Here is a 15724-nt window from a genome sequence, read left to right as displayed (position 1 = left end):
GATGCTGGCGCGTGGAGCTTGCGGCAGCGCGGAGGTCGGCGGCGGGCGCGGAGCTCACCAGTGCGGTAGCGGCTCGGGCAACTCACTAGCAAGGCGCATCACACGAAGCTCCTCTCCTCGCTTGCTTGCTGCAGCATCCGTCGTGGAGGCTCACCGGCTCAGTGGCGCATGTGTAGAGCTCGACGGCGTGCCGGCGGCTGGTAGCGTGCGCAAAGCTCGCCGCCACGGCCGTCGCAAGCTCTATCCCGTAGTTCCGCATCAAAGTCATCTACGACGGGTTCAGAACGAATGGATAAGAACGAAGGCCGCAACGATCGAGTAGGCCGGCGATGGCGAAGTGGCTGGCGCTGCCGCGCTGGACGCCTGGACGGCCGCTGGGCGATGGCAGGGCGGGCCGGCGGGGTGGGGGCGGCGCCGCGGCGGCTCCGCGGCTGGCTCCTCGGTCGCGTGTGCGGCGCGCCTGACTCGCGAGCGTCGGGAGGGAAGGGAGTGGAGTCGCGGAGACGGCCGCTCGTGGTCTTGACCAGGAGAAAGAGGAGCAATGGGCCAAATTTTCTTGGGCTAGGCGAAGTACTAAATTTTTTTTTTGACCACCCATTGGGCCGCCACTGCCTCTGACCTCTGTTCCCAAGCCTCGAGCTCCCTCCAATCCCCTCGATCCGGTGCACTTGGCAGCCGGCGCGACGCCGTCGCGGAGAGCTCCTCGAGTTGATCCGGCGCACCTGGCCGCCGGCGCGACGCTGCCACGGAGAGCGCCTCGAGCCGTTCCGGCGCACCTGGCCGCCGGCGCGACGGCCTCGACACCCCCGCTCCCAGTCTCCCCCGGCGGGCATCCTCCGGCTTCGGCGCGATCCCCTCGATCCGGCGCACCTGGCCGCCGGCGCGACGCTGCCGCGGAGAGCGCCTCGACACCCCCGCTCCGGGCTCCCCCGGCGGGCATCCGCCGGCTCCGGGCGTCAGGACCGTGCCGGCGGGCGTGCAAGCTGTGCGCCTGTACAGGGCCTCCAGTTCCAAGCTGTGCCAACGCTCGCAGAATCCATCTGGTACGTCGATCTATCTCCCCGGCTCTCTCATCCTGGCTTCTCGGTCTCTCCATCTTGCAGAATCCATGTACATCAATTTGCCTCCACAGCAATCCCGTCCCGGCTTCCCCGTCTCTCTGAACAAGCAAACCGGATAGTGGAGGCCAACTGCCAGGAGTAGGTTGCAAGGTGCCTATTTCCTGATTCCTGATTCCTAATTATCTTGTATTTATCAGTGCAAATATTTCGTTCTAATTACTAATTGCTATCAGTGCAGATATCGAGAGCGGATCAGACAGAGGATGATGGGTAGGAAGTAAGAGAGGTTAGCATCCCACATCCAGAAGCTATTTTCATGATATGTTTAGGTTTCTAAACTTCAGCATGTTTCAAATTTGAATGATCTGTGGTATACCATAAGTATAGCCTTGCTTTTCTTGAAAGGAGGGTTTTTTTTTTTTCAAATTAAAATGAGCTGTGATATTCTAGAAGATAAAGCTTTTCCATTTGGTGGTGGTATTTTAATTTATAGTGCTTGGAGCTTTACAATTTGTTACATGTAGCTAGGTTCTTAGATACCTGCAGGCTGTCAACCACATACCCTGTAATGCTCCTTCTGGTGTATACCAAGACCATGAGGATCTTTTCGATCTCTTTAGTCAGTTAGTGGCATTAAGAATAAAAAAGGGCTTAGAAGGTGATTGCCATCTATCCAGATTGCAATAGTATAAGTTTTGAAAAAAGAGGAAGGCTGTATGCATTACCATTGTGAAACTAAATTTACTTTAGCTATTAAATAATGGAGAAAACAATTGTTGCTTAACCATGTCTCCTGCATGTTGTTCTTGACCTCAGTTTTTTATATATATATATTTTTTAAAATGGTCAGCTTCACATATTGTTGATGAGCGTCTCAGACAATGTCATAAAAAGCCAAACCTACGATATCAGAACCCACGATACTTTATATGTCAGTGAATTGGTGATGTTCCTCATATGTGCATACTGCCTACTGTGCGGGGCTGCGCGCTACCGCTGGTTCCAGCTAGGCTGGGCCGATGGTCTGCGTGGGAAAGGAGGAGAGGGCGCGAGCGGGCCACTTCCGGGTGCCTGCGGGGGCTACTGGGCCAATGGACGAGTGGGGGAGGCCGAGGCCCAAGTGGCGGTTGAGGAGGGGAGCAGGGCCTGAAGGGCCGGCTGGGCTGCTGTCCTCCTGGGCCAGAAGGGCGAGTTGGGCTGCGGGTGAGGGGAAGGAGGCCAGCTGGGTGACGGGCTTGGGGCCCAAGAGGAAAAAGGGCTTTTTCTAGTTTCTTCTAAGGAATTTGGTCCAAACAAGGGGGAATTCCTTGTGCCATTAAAAAATATCGCAATGCCCTGTGAGCCCCTGGAAAAGTTCAGCGGTCTTCAGCGCCACTGCTACAACTTTTTTGTGCTCTCCATGCCACTGCCGTCAGTTTGGGCTCTAACGGTGTCAAATTGCAGGTGTGAAAAGTCAAAAATACCCTTAAGTCTAAATATGTCATTAATTTTTTTGAGCATCTTAACGACTTCAAATGGAAAAAACTCAAAACTAGAAAATTGTAGATCTCGTCGAGATCTATAATTTTTATATAAAAATTATCTTCATTTAATTCCGTAAAAAAATATGATTTAATATGATTAATATATCTTAGAAAAATCATATCTTTTTTTTGCGGAATTAAATAAAGATAATTTTATATGAAAATTATATATCTCGACGAGATATACAACTTTCTAGTTTTGAGTTTTTTCATTTGAAGTCGTTAAGATGCTAAAAAAATTAATGACATATTCAGACTTAGGGGTATTTTCGACGTTTCACACCTGTAGTTTGACACCGATGGTCCAAACTGACGGCAGTGGCATGGAGAACACAAAAAAGTTAGAGCAGTGACGCTGAACTTTTCTAGGAGCTCATAGGGCATTGCGATCTTTTTTAATGGCACACAAGAAATTCCCCCTCCAAACAACTAGCTAATCTTACAATCAAACAATAAACCCCAAACAAGAACCAACTCAAGGCACTCAAATATGCAACTAGATTATATGCGGTGCATAAGACTACGACGTCCTGGTCTGGAAATGTGTGACCTCCAAGTTAACCTTCCTACCCCCAATCTGAACTTCAACGATCAGATAAAGTTGAGCTAGCATTATCAGTTTTCAACTTTCAAAAGGAAAGCGTAAGACTATCCAAAAGTGTCAGGTGCAGCCATAAACAACCTATATGAAGAGCACTTCACATCTGTTTATACAAGTAATGTAAAACTACGTATTAGCCTTGGTAAGTGCTAAAGACTCATTCTTTAAAAAACTACGATGAGAAAATAGCTGTATTTAAGTTTGTGAGAACTACAAAGTTTTCTATGAAAATAGCTCCATTTATCATCATATCAAACCTAACACCCAACCAAGCTAATCCATTTATCGTCATATCAAATACAGACATAATGGACTGATAACAAAAAATAAATTGCAACCAATAATTTTGGCACTACAATAAACTGACTTTAAACTTACTTTCACAAGCTTCTCACATAGACATTGTCGCTGTATTTTCCTTCTCCCTACATCCAGTGACATCAATAACCCAGCAGACATGTTCACATAATTTATACTTCAACAAACTTGGCTGCCTTAAAAAGGTCATTCACCTATACTCAATCCATTGTGACTAATATCATGTTATTTAGGATCACTTCAACCTCTGAGTTCACACAATTAATAAGCTGAACCCAAAAAGTGTTTCTGAGTGAGTCGACCAGAAGCTATCAATCAATCAGATAAGTACATACATGAACGAATGGTAGCAGTGTAGCACGCATGCTTGTACATATCTGCTCCCTATTTTATTGATCAAAATATTCAGGTACAGAAAGGATTCATTGCATCTATTTGACTTGCTTACGAATACTAGTGGTTGCTGATATTGGTAGCTGTCATTTGAAGTTTGAGGGAGCCCTTAGCTATAGCCACACTTGTGAAGAACTGGACCACACTTAAGATAACAAGTATAGTGTTGTCATCGAGCTAAAGGTCACATGCTATAGAAAAGTTGGTTTGAACATTTTAGTCAGCAGAACATGTATCCCATGTTAATAATGTGCCTTTATTATTCACCATTACTTCTTCTCTTGAGGGTTGATTTTACTTTGTATCTTAAGTTTGATTTTTATGTATGGAAGTTGTAAATACATACAAAGTAACAATGAATGGAGGGATTGCAAATCAGCGTGCCAGAGCGACGGGAGCTTGAGATGGAGCTTGAGGGGAGGAAGAGCATTGTTGGATCATCTTTAGAGGAGTCGTACTTCCTCCCCCCCTCGCTTGAACCTTGATGTCGCTCGATACTTAAAGTCAAGTGTGAATGTTGAAACATTTCTCAGAGTGTGTTATAACTCCCATGTCCTCAGACATTGTTCATCCTTCGTTCTTTAAATCTGTCGATGAGGGCTCATAACTTTAGGTCCGTTGAGCAAGACCTCTCCCTTGCATTCCCCTTTTCTTTGGACTATCCGATCTAGGAGATGAGGACGCAGACAGTTTCATGATCTTCTTTTGTCAACCTTTCTTGATTTTTGTTGATCCTTGGTTGATGAGTTGGGGTTCATTGGAGACGCAAACTCAAGTTCCTCCTTGATTGTGTTTATCTTCTAGCAGCTTGGCGGAGAGTTGTTCTTCTTTGTTTGTTAGCGATACGCCAGCCGTCTTGATGATCAAGGAAGGAACTTCATTGTTATTTGCATGAAAGCTTCATCTCTAATGACTTAGAGATGTGATCTAGTGCCCATGGTTGTTCACGATTCCACGAGACACCGTCGATAGACCACCACTGATTGATGACATTTGTTGACACAAGGATGTATGCAATGGTGTAGTGGCATCTCATCATCTCAGTCATTGCTGTCGATGTACGAGTTGGTCTTTTCGAAGATGATGAAAGCAGGCATATTCTGGCTAAAAGGTGGGTTGCATCCTTGCTTTCTCATCTTAGCTTGTCTTGGGAAGGTTTAATGCTAAGATGTCTTTGACGTTGCTCACGACCTGTTGATTTGTCTGTCCACTTCCACAGCTGTAGTGGTGAATCTTGGATTTGTAGGTTCATACCAAACCATGAACAAGCATAGCTTAAATTCATTCTTTCCTACAAAATGTTAATGGACACATACCCGAGGGAATACAAAAAATTTGAAATATGGGTTGTTATCTATAATCAATATGATTTTCATCTATGCTAATGAAAGGATGTTTTTTTAGACTTACCTTAGCATAGATTCTATCATGTCTTATAGCTGAGGTTGCACAAAAAACCAGGGTTGTTACACCTGGGCATGCCTGTCAATGATTGTAACATCTCAAAAACCTAGCTGAGGTATGTCAGTGATAAGACTAAGAAAAGATTAGGCACTTGGCAGTGTGAATATCTGTCCTCTGGAGGTAAATCTACTCTTATAGGCTGTTGCCTATTTAGTATACTAATATACATCATGGGTGTGTATCAGTTATATGAAGGGAATTTCCAAGATCTAGATACTATCAGATCAAGATTAGGAACCAGTAAGAAGAGAAGGTTTCACATGATCAAATGGTAAGCCTTGAATAGGCCCAAAGAATTTGGAGGTCTGGGTTTTCTGGATGTTAGAGTTATGAACACTTGTTTACTAGGCAAGTGGATTGACAAATTAGAGATAGGAGATGATAGTTTGTGCTGTAATATCCTGAGAAAGAAATACCTAGGACAGAAAAGTATCTTCCAAATCAAAAATAGAGCTGGCTCTTAGTTCTAGAGAACATTGTTAGATGTGAGAATCTGGTACCAGAGAGGCAGAGTTACTACTGTTAAAGCTGGCAAACAAACCAGATTTTGGCTGGAATGTTGGGTTGGTGATTGCCCTCTGAAAATCACCTTTCATAAGCTATTCCAAATAGCATCTAACACTGACTTTGAGACCTGTACTGAGGTCATCAACAGCTCTGCCAGTACGGAAATCAACGACGATGACAGAACAACTCACGCTAGAGAAGTCCTCATGATTCGCCGTCCTCGATCACCATTGGTCCCCCCCAGAAGCACCCGACGTAAGATCTTCAGACGAATCCGAGTCCAATATATCACCATTTATCCAGGGATACGATGGTGAGACTGAGAGCCAGAGACAAGCAAGAGAAAGAAAGAACAAATTGAAACAAAGACGACAACGCCGTGCGAAACAGCGGAAAGACACATGGATCAAATACGAATCAGACCTGGCAGAGTACAATAGAAGAAAATCAGAACGAGAAATCGAAGAAGGACGAGCAGCGAATACTCCCTACGATAAGATCCGGGAAGCACTAGAAGAACTCAGGGCGACCTCACATCCCAATGAGAAACAAGAACAGCTCCGAGATTTCCTCCGATCAACAGTCTTTAAAACAAATGATGGAAAGGCAACATCTCATGAACAGGAAGATCAAAATCAAAGGAAGTCTGCTTTCGATAGACTAGGACCGCAGTGTACCATTGTAACACATCAATATTCATGATCAATAAAAATGATTATTTCTCGACAAACATATATATCATGGCTCTATCCGAATTGTCTCTTAAAAGCAAAATGGCTGAAAATACGCCTGAGCATCCCGGTCGAGAGCAAAATAGCTGAAAAGACACTTGAGCCCGCCGATGAGGGTAACTAACAAGCTGACACCCGAAATAAAATGCAAAATGCCTGAAAATACGCCTGAGTATCCCGGCCGAGAGCAAAATAGCTGAAAAAACGCTTGAGCCCGCCGATGAGGGTAGCTAACAAGCTGACACCCGAAATAAAATGCAAAATGGCTGAAAATACGCCTGAGCATCCCGGCCGAGAGCAAAATAGTTGAAAAGACACTTGAGCCCGCCGATGAGGGTAGCTAACAAGCCAACACCCGAAATAAAATGCAAAATGGCTGAAACTCGGCGACGAAGAAAACTCGAAACAATGCCGAAGCCGGTTAAACCCTGCTGTTTCATCACACTAATCCTATCAAGGAATGGCTGGATTGCCTGGACCTCAGCGGGCGACACAAGGTTCTTATCCCATTGGTCGTTAACCACGGGACCATACCCAGAGTAGACAGCAAGGGAAGGGATCAGATTGGCGGCATAAAACCAGTCGGCACGCCAATCTTTTACAGAATCAACCAGGTCATAGTCAAAGAACTTGATCTTAAGACCCTGGCGAAATTGAATCCCACAACCACCAAGAACGCTGGTTTCTTCGCGGCAGGGTTGGGGTTTCAGGCGAAAGAAGTAACGAAACAGAGAAAGAGAGGGAGGAATTCCAAGGAAAGCTTCGCAAAGATAAACAAAGACAGAAAGGTGAAGGACTGCATTAGGAGCAAGATGGTTCAAACAAATCCCAAAGTAGCTGAGAAACTGATGAAGAAAAGCAGAGGCAGGAAGGCAAAGTCTAGCACGAATGAAAGAAACAAAAAGGACGATCTCACCAGGACCTGGAGCAGGGACCCGATGCTCGCCTGGAACTCTCCATTCAGCAATGGCCTTGCTCTGAATCAAGCCGTCGCTGACAAGCTCACGGAGCTGCTCCTTGGTGGTTGTCGGAGTCGGCCAAGACTTCTGGGCGGCCCTCATGGCAACAAACTCCTGATTTTCAATCACGGAGAGTGAAGACTCCTCGTCCACGAAGGAAGATTGGGACTTGCTTGCGGCTTTCTTCTTACCCATATACTAACGAAGGAAAAAAGCGACTAGGGGGAAGAGAAAGCCTAGGCAGCGGCGCTAAAGACGGTGGCGGCAATGGCGACGGCGGATGACTAAGAGCTAGGGTTTGAAGGCAAGATAAAGGCAGTAAAGAAAAAGAAGACGAAGGGTCTTGAATAGATTCTACAGCGTTAAAAACGGCCCACCAGGCCCGTTAAAGCACCGTGTGAGAACGCAACGGTCCATTTACCGACACAGCTAAAATGACGGAGGGCACAAATCCACACAACGATACAATTCAACGGGCAGATTTCAGACTTATCCATCCAGCGATACTACGGAGTTATCAGATAACTGCAAGAACAACCCGTCAACAAAGAAGAAAAGAAGGGCAACTTCACAAGGAACATAATAACTCGGTTCTTACGAAAAGAACTCGGGAATATCATGAGCAACCGGAACTACAGCAGAAAAGTAAATAACAACTCAGAAGACAAAAGATTCTTTCCATTACAAGCGACTTCAAAAATAGAAGATTACAAATCTTACAGGACCCAACGTACTCGGTACCACAAAAAGCAAAGTAGCAAAGAAGAACACGGACACGGCTGGGCTCTGAAACGACTACGTGTCACAAATTGCTACTCGGAAGGACAAACCGCCATCGGCTACACTGTTTTCTTCAAAGAACGGACGCAGTGCATCCAAGGCGGAAATCAGCAGCATGGCAGGACAACATGGAGCAGAGAAGGCCGGCAGGCATCTGTCTACCCAAGACCGATGTGATGCTGGATATGGTGTTGATCTGCACCGGACAGTCTCAAGACAGGCGACGAAGATCAACCCAGAACTGCCAGACGAAGGAACGAAGTCCACATCACAAGACCTCCTCCAACTACCGCCACGTACATCCTGGTACATTGCTGCCGCGGGATTAGCCTACCTCTAGTGGGGATTTGTTAGGGGAACAGACCAATACAAAGCACCTGCTTTGTGAACGAATATTGAGTACTAAAATAGATGTAAATGGATTAAGCAAGAGCAGGGGTGTGTTCTCTGATTATATCAAGATGAGATAACATTATTTTTTATTAAAAAAGCAGCAGTTTACTTAATGCCTAAACTGCATTGATCAAACAAATATCTAAAACTTGTACCTACTACAGTTGCAACTACATAATCACATAGATCAAGCCAAAGATCCTTATCTGTACTGAGTCAGATCAGTTCAAGTTTATTTAGTAAGAGGTAAACATGAGAGGGATATATTTTCTGAGATAGAGCTCACATTTGTTAATAAACTTTGGAGAAAGTAATATGTTTTCTTTATGGCAAACACTCAATATGAAGTTCTTTTCAAACACACACACTCAATATGAAGTTCTAGTACAATGATTATTATCCAATAGAACTCATAATAAAAATGAGCTGTGCTGCTGCACTAGTTACTGAAACTCCTATTCAGACAAGCACGAGTTGCAACATCTAGCGCTGAGAAATGTTGAATAAATGGTAGCAGCCACACCTGAGCAACATCTAACCTTGCTTTTTGCATTGCTTTCATCGCTGCAGCTCCAGTTCTCAATGCATCAACAATCTCTGTTGTAGCTTTAGCTGCTTCTAACATGAGCATCACTATAAAAAAAATGGGTTATACAGCTAACATACATAATAGACCTTACTACGCACAGGAAAGTAGAAGCCATGAGTCGGCAGTTCAGCACCAGCGTCTCGCAGAGTCGGCAGCCAACGAGCCCCTCCCTGTGCAGCACCAGCAGCTGGAACATGCTCATCTTCGTCCTACGGCGACCAGCACATCCCACAGCACCGGCAGCGGCTGCACGTGACTGCATGAGTTAAAATTAGCCTCTGATAATATGCAAATCTTATGCATAGATGGCGATTTAATCCAAATTAACCTGAGATAAGCACACAAGAAAAGAAGATGAGTTTTCCAACAGAGAAACCGAAGCCAAAAACTGTCACAACCCGTGGCCACCGGTGAGATCAAGCCGACGACGTGAGTAGAAACAGAGGATTGCAGAAGATCTCAGATACCAGGAGGAGCATTGGCTCCTTACCCGAGTACTCTTTTATGAATAACTTGTTCGACCCTTCTCCTCTACTGCCTCATCCCTTTTGTAGCTCTTCTCTTTCCCAAAGGTTGGCCCCACATGGCAGTCTAATACAAAGGAATATATGTGATAGGTTGGCCCACATGGCAGTATGATCCCAGGGATGTGTATGACATTATCCCCCCTGAAGATTCAGCTTGCCCTCAAGCTGACGCTTTTGTAACTTTAGATGTGTAGATAGCTTGAACTGTGACCACCTGGGTCCCATGGAAAAGTCAACCTCAGTAGAGTAGAGCTACAAAAGGGATGAGGCAGTAGAGGAGAAGGGTCGAACAAGTTATTCAGAAAAGAGTACTCGGGTAAGGAGCCAATGCTCCTCCTGGTATCTGAGATCTTCTGCAATCCTCTGTTTCTACTCACGTCGTCGGCTTGATCTCATCGGCGGCCACGGGTTGTGATAGTTGGTATCAGAGACGGTGTATCCCCGTCGTGGGCGGCGACCGCATCTCTTCTCCGCTCTAGTTATCGGTGACGACGACGATTGTTGGCGCATCGGTGGCGGATCCAGTGGTCCGGTGCGGTGACTCCATCAATCCGGCGCGTTCCATCTTCTTCGGCTCTGGCGGCACTCGGCTTGGGCTCCATTTTGTTTCACGGCGGCGACTCCTTCATCAAGCGTGTGCTGCAGCGGCTCCTCCCTGCGGCGCATCTTCTGGTGGTGTGTGGTGACACGGGTTCTTTGTGTGGAATCCGGTGGCGAGTAGCGGGGATTCCGGCATGTGGGCGGCGGTGTGCGACAGTGGTGCTGGACGGTGGGCTTGGAGCGGTGGTGTACTGGTGTTGGCGACTCTCGACGGCCGGCTGGCTTCCACTCGAGGCGCCCCGACGGCTGGCGGTGGTGACCACCACAAGTTCCTACAAGCGACATCGGCGTACTTCCTCGGATTCTCTTTGATTCGGCGGGCGATGTGATTGGGGGTGAGTCGATTTCCTTCGATCTGAGGCCTCTTCTCCGAGCAGGCAACTGGCAGTGAGCACCTGCTCTGTGCTTTGCCCCCCAGGTGTTTGTTGGAATGTCACATCAAGAGAGTCAGCACCGAATGTTTGATTTGTCGTCTCATTCAGAAGTGGTTTGGGATGAGGAACCGCAGCAGTTAGATGGAGAGATGGATGATCCGCTGGAGTGCAAGCACACCATGTTTAAGGCACCAATTCTGTCCACCAGTGATGCCCAGAAGGTGCTCGATGAAATGCCTAGTGTGGTTTTGTGGGATGAGGAAAAGCAACATATGTTCGACCATCCTGGTTTGCTGAAGCAACTAGCTTAAGATGGTAATTACTTTGTTGGTGAGGAGAAGAAGCCGACTACTGAGCCACCCATATATGATGTTCTCACTCATGTCAGTGGGTCTTTCTGTCTCATGGAGCTTGGTATTGAAGCAGTGTATGAGTCTGATGAAATACATCTTGAGGATAACCATGCAACAATGCCTGAGTACGATCAGTTCATGGATCCAGTGACATCAAAGGGAGATTCACATATGCCTGTTATCTAGGATGATGAGTTGGTGCAAGGTGTTGGGTCAGAGGACAGTTTATTCGAGCTAATAGCTCATGGAGAGCATTCAGTTTGCATGGACAGCAAACCAATTGCCGAGCCAATCTCCTGCAAGGCTTTGGTGGCAACAAAGGATGTTTTAGAGGAGTCTTTTGATGAAAGCCCTATGTGGGTTGACGATCCACAGTATGATACTGAACCCATGGATGACATGGACTTGGATGTAGCTCATGTGGTAGAGCCACTCACCAAGGACTTTCAGGTACTTTCCAATGTCGAAGGCTCCTACCTTTGCCTAGAAAAGGCTATTGATGCTGCTAACAAGTGCAGAACCTCGCAGAGGAGATCATCGAGGTTGTTATCATCGTCAACCGAAACAACTGTGACCTGGCACACTTCGTGGAGTGGTGGATGGAGGCGGCTGAGATGGGAATTGGGGATTTAGGGTTGGTGCCGACCCTTTATTTGGATGGAAGGATGGCACAACAATTACCAAGCTACCCTTGATATGCTAGCAGATAGAAGTGCAGCTAGTATATGTTACTCCTTTCATCCCAAAATATCTGTCGTTTTCACTTTCCGAGAAATAACTTTGACAAAATATATATTAAAAAATATTAATATTTATGGTACATAATTGATATCATTGGAAAGATCTTTGAATCTAGTTTTTTAATAAATTTATTTGGAGTTACAAATATTGCACGTATTTTCTACGAATCAAGTCAAACTTGTGGCACGGAAACCAAAAACGACATATAATATGGGATAGACGGAGTAATTTTGTGTGTGCATATGGGTAGTAGAGTCAATTCGCTCTAGGAAATATTTCGTTGGCGCCTGTGGAGGGAAGAGCGGCACGACACTTTTCAGTCAAAACAAAGGCCGCGGGAAAAACGGCAACAGAGGCCGCGCGTTCGTGCCCAGCTTCCGTGTTTAACATTTCGTTACCAACATTTGGAACCTTCTCAGTTCGAAAAATAATATTTGGAACTTCTAGGTACAAATATAATATAAAAGAAGACTATATTTAAGATTTGCAACGATGTAAGAAATAAATAATGAAATTCATCACCAATAATGTCGGAAATGGTGCTTATAGTTAAAAAATAATACAAAACGGTGGAACTTAATTAATTTATTGAGCTCTTCTTTTTTTTCTTTCAACCTTTCATAAGCCTTGTAGTAAATAACTAAAGTCCTTTAATTAATTTACTATATAGGTGAAATTTATTTTTTCATGTAACTATCAATATTGAGTCGTCCCTACAAATAGACGCCGAATAGTAAAAATTAAGCACTAAAATTCATATTTTTTCAAACGACTTCAGATGGAGAAATGACCCAAATAAAAGTTGTAGATCTCAAAAAGTTATGAAACTTTGTTGTTTACAACTTTTTCATTTGAGTTCATTTACTGGTTCAAAATGTTGTTTGAAATTAAATTTTGAAATTGTTGAAGAACTCTGATTTCTCTTTTTAATCTCTGGATAAAACTTGTAGCTAGTCTTTCTCCCTCATACTAACTTCAAATTTGATGATTTTTTTCTAAAATTTTCTAAAATCATGCTCTATCAATTTATCGTGTTCTTACAACTATTATTTTGATCATCTTTTCATATGACTTTGTTTTATCAATTTAAAATTTTGAATTTTAAAAAATGGCAAGTTCAAACGTTTTTTTAAATATTAAATGATTTCAGCTGCAAAAGTCATGGACATAAAAGTTGTAGAACTCATTAAGTTCTATAACTTTTATTTTGGTCATTTCTTCATCCAACAAAGTGGTAGTAACATTGTTCATAAAATTTACATCTCTCTCTTATAGTTTCATAAACTATAAGAGGGATATGTAAAATTTGTGAACAATATTACTACCACTATGTTCAATAAATAAATGACCAAAATAAAAGTTGTAGATCTCAAAAAGTTATAGAACTTTGTAGTTGACAACTTTTTTATTTGAATTCATTTTGTCAACGTTGACTACGTTTGAATTTCTCAAATTTGAAATTTAGATTTTTCAAACGACCTTGGATGGAGAAACAACCAAAATGAAAGTTGTAGATCTCGAAAAGTTATAAAACTTTGTAGTTGACAACTTTTTGATTTGAAATCATCTTGTTAAGGAAAACTATGTTTGAATTTCTAAAAATTTGAAATTTGAATTTTTTAAGCGACCTCGGATGGACAAACAGCAAAAATAAAAGTTGTAGATCTCGAAAAGTTATGAAACTTTATAGTTGATAACTTTTTCATTTGAAATCATCTTGTTATGGAAAACTACATTTGAATTTCTCAAATTTAAAATTTAAATTTTGTAAACAACCTTGGATGGAAAAACTACCAAAATAAAAGTTGTAGATCTCGAAAAGTTAAAAAACTTTGTAGTTGATAACTTTTTCATTTGAATTCATTTAGGGCCTTAAACAATCAAATGGTAGAGGAGGGTATGCGCGATGGGGAGATCGCGGGTTTGAATCCCTGCAGCCTTGAAAAATGTTGAGACTTGATATTTTTTACTATTTTTTTATCCGAATTCGTCATTTCTGAAAATTGATTTGTAGGGATGGCTCTATATCCAGCCGCCCCTACAAATCTTGAGCCGCCCCCTACAATCGCCGATTTGTAGCAACGGCGCCGAAGAGGCGGCTGCCAAAACCACCCCTACAAATGCTTATAAGCCGCCCCTAAAAAGGCTGGCTGTAGTAGTGTAACGTGTATAGATGAATGGTAGTAGGAGATAGTCATCGATCCTTTAGGTAAAGGATCAATGTATAGGTGAACTTCATATGAATCGGTTCAATTTCATACGAATAACACAGGAACGGGAAAATTCCATATTCCAAACAGGCCATGTTAATTCTTTAATAATTTCAATTAAATACCGACCATGATTGGATTTATACAATGTTGGATGTTGGAGCTAATTTGATTCCAAATTCTCCATTTGGTTTAACTCAGATGTACGCGTATTTGGTTAAGTTTTATATGAAATTTGAACCATCTTAACGTACCATATTGGAGCACAGTTTTTAGAGGTTGGATTGGTGTATTATAAGTTTTTCAAACGTTTTTAAACTCAGTTTGCCATGTTTGACATATTAGAACAAAAGGAAAATAGAATCCAACTTCTTAAAAAACGATCAAGTAGCGCAGTGGTAAGCATGATTGTTTTCAACAGAGTTGGGCCACCTCGAGTGAATGGATGCTGGGCTGGCCACTCCGACTAAATGGGACACGCTGTGTACAGCAGTAAATAACATTTATTTAGATAGAAGTAGCTCAATGGTAACTTGGTAAGGCATGTTGCTAGTTTCTGTAAGTGTTGGGTTTGATTCCCACATTCTGCATTTTTTTGTTCCCATTCGCACCATATATATGCATAATATTTTTAGTTTTGCCATATTAACCATATACATGCAACAAAATAACAAAATTATTTAGATCAAATAATTTGATGAATTGACTTTTGGGTTTGATTCTTTTTGCAATCATATTTTTTATTTTTCTTTGCACTAAATATATGATAGTGGGCCTACTGTTTTGGGCTAATTAGAGTATGATGAATTTAAAATCATACACTGTGACGATCCGGATAAAACCGTCACGAGTTAGCGGGCCGGGAATATCCACTGGTGCACATCCTTGATAGAAAAAATTATCATCATGGATTGCGTCTGTTAGTGACGGTTTGTAAATCCGTCACCGAGAATCCGTCACGGATTAACAAGTTTCTTGTAGTGTTATTTTAGCAAATTTTATATGAAGGTTGGCGGTTATAAATGTGAGTTAAGCACCGCCAACAAGCTCCCCCACACTTACCTCTTTGCTCGTCCTCGAGTAAAGTTAAGGAATAAAAGTATCATGAGCATAACACTCTAAGATATATGGCTTACATGAAAGTGATTCCAAAACATTCTTTATACAAGTGGGATTGGTGGCATTGGCTAACATGTTTCCTTGGGTTGTTGAAAACCGGAATAGTTCTGAAACAAAGTCATCTTCCCAATTTTAAATCTTAGCAACTTGGAGTTTTTGAAAGTTTTTCTCAAGAAAAAGCATAGTTCACTTTATACTCCTCAAATGGCACTCTCAAATCACTCAATAGTGTATAAATCCTTACCAAGGCATAACAATGTTTTGCCTTCACCTACTTCTAAAAGGTTTATGTGGAGCTTTAGGTAGGGATAAACAATATAGCATACTTGTATTGCATATGTTGTAAAGTCAAATCAAGGATCCAAGGAGAGAAGTGCCATACTCTTAGATCAAGATGTGCATGTGTGTGGAAAAATGTAAACTGAAACTATACTCTTTTTGTAGATATGATCTCTCTATATAACTTATTATTTTGAAACAT

At 43.0% G+C, this 15724-nt stretch overlaps 1 long non-coding RNA gene across 3 annotated transcripts; it reads left to right on the top strand.

Moving 5' to 3' along the window:
- The first annotated feature begins 609 nt into the window (after positions 1-609).
- Positions 610-14664, top strand: LOC136521736 (uncharacterized). Of its 3 annotated transcripts, none has more exons than XR_010775648.1 (3): positions 610-1211; positions 1300-1347; positions 14546-14664. It is a non-coding gene; the product is annotated as an uncharacterized lncRNA (long non-coding RNA). The 3 variants fall into 3 exon arrangements; XR_010775647.1 differs by lacking the exon at positions 14546-14664 and adding an exon at positions 9420-9681; XR_010775646.1 differs by lacking the exon at positions 14546-14664 and having other exon boundaries at positions 1300-1481.
- Positions 14665-15724: the final 1060 nt, after the last annotated feature.

This window comes from Miscanthus floridulus, chromosome 18 (assembly GCF_019320115.1).
Source record: "Miscanthus floridulus cultivar M001 chromosome 18, ASM1932011v1, whole genome shotgun sequence".
Classification (NCBI taxonomy): domain Eukaryota; kingdom Viridiplantae; phylum Streptophyta; class Magnoliopsida; order Poales; family Poaceae; genus Miscanthus; species Miscanthus floridulus.
Note: the sequence above shows the minus strand (reverse complement) of the source record. Positions and strands in the feature narration are given on the sequence as shown.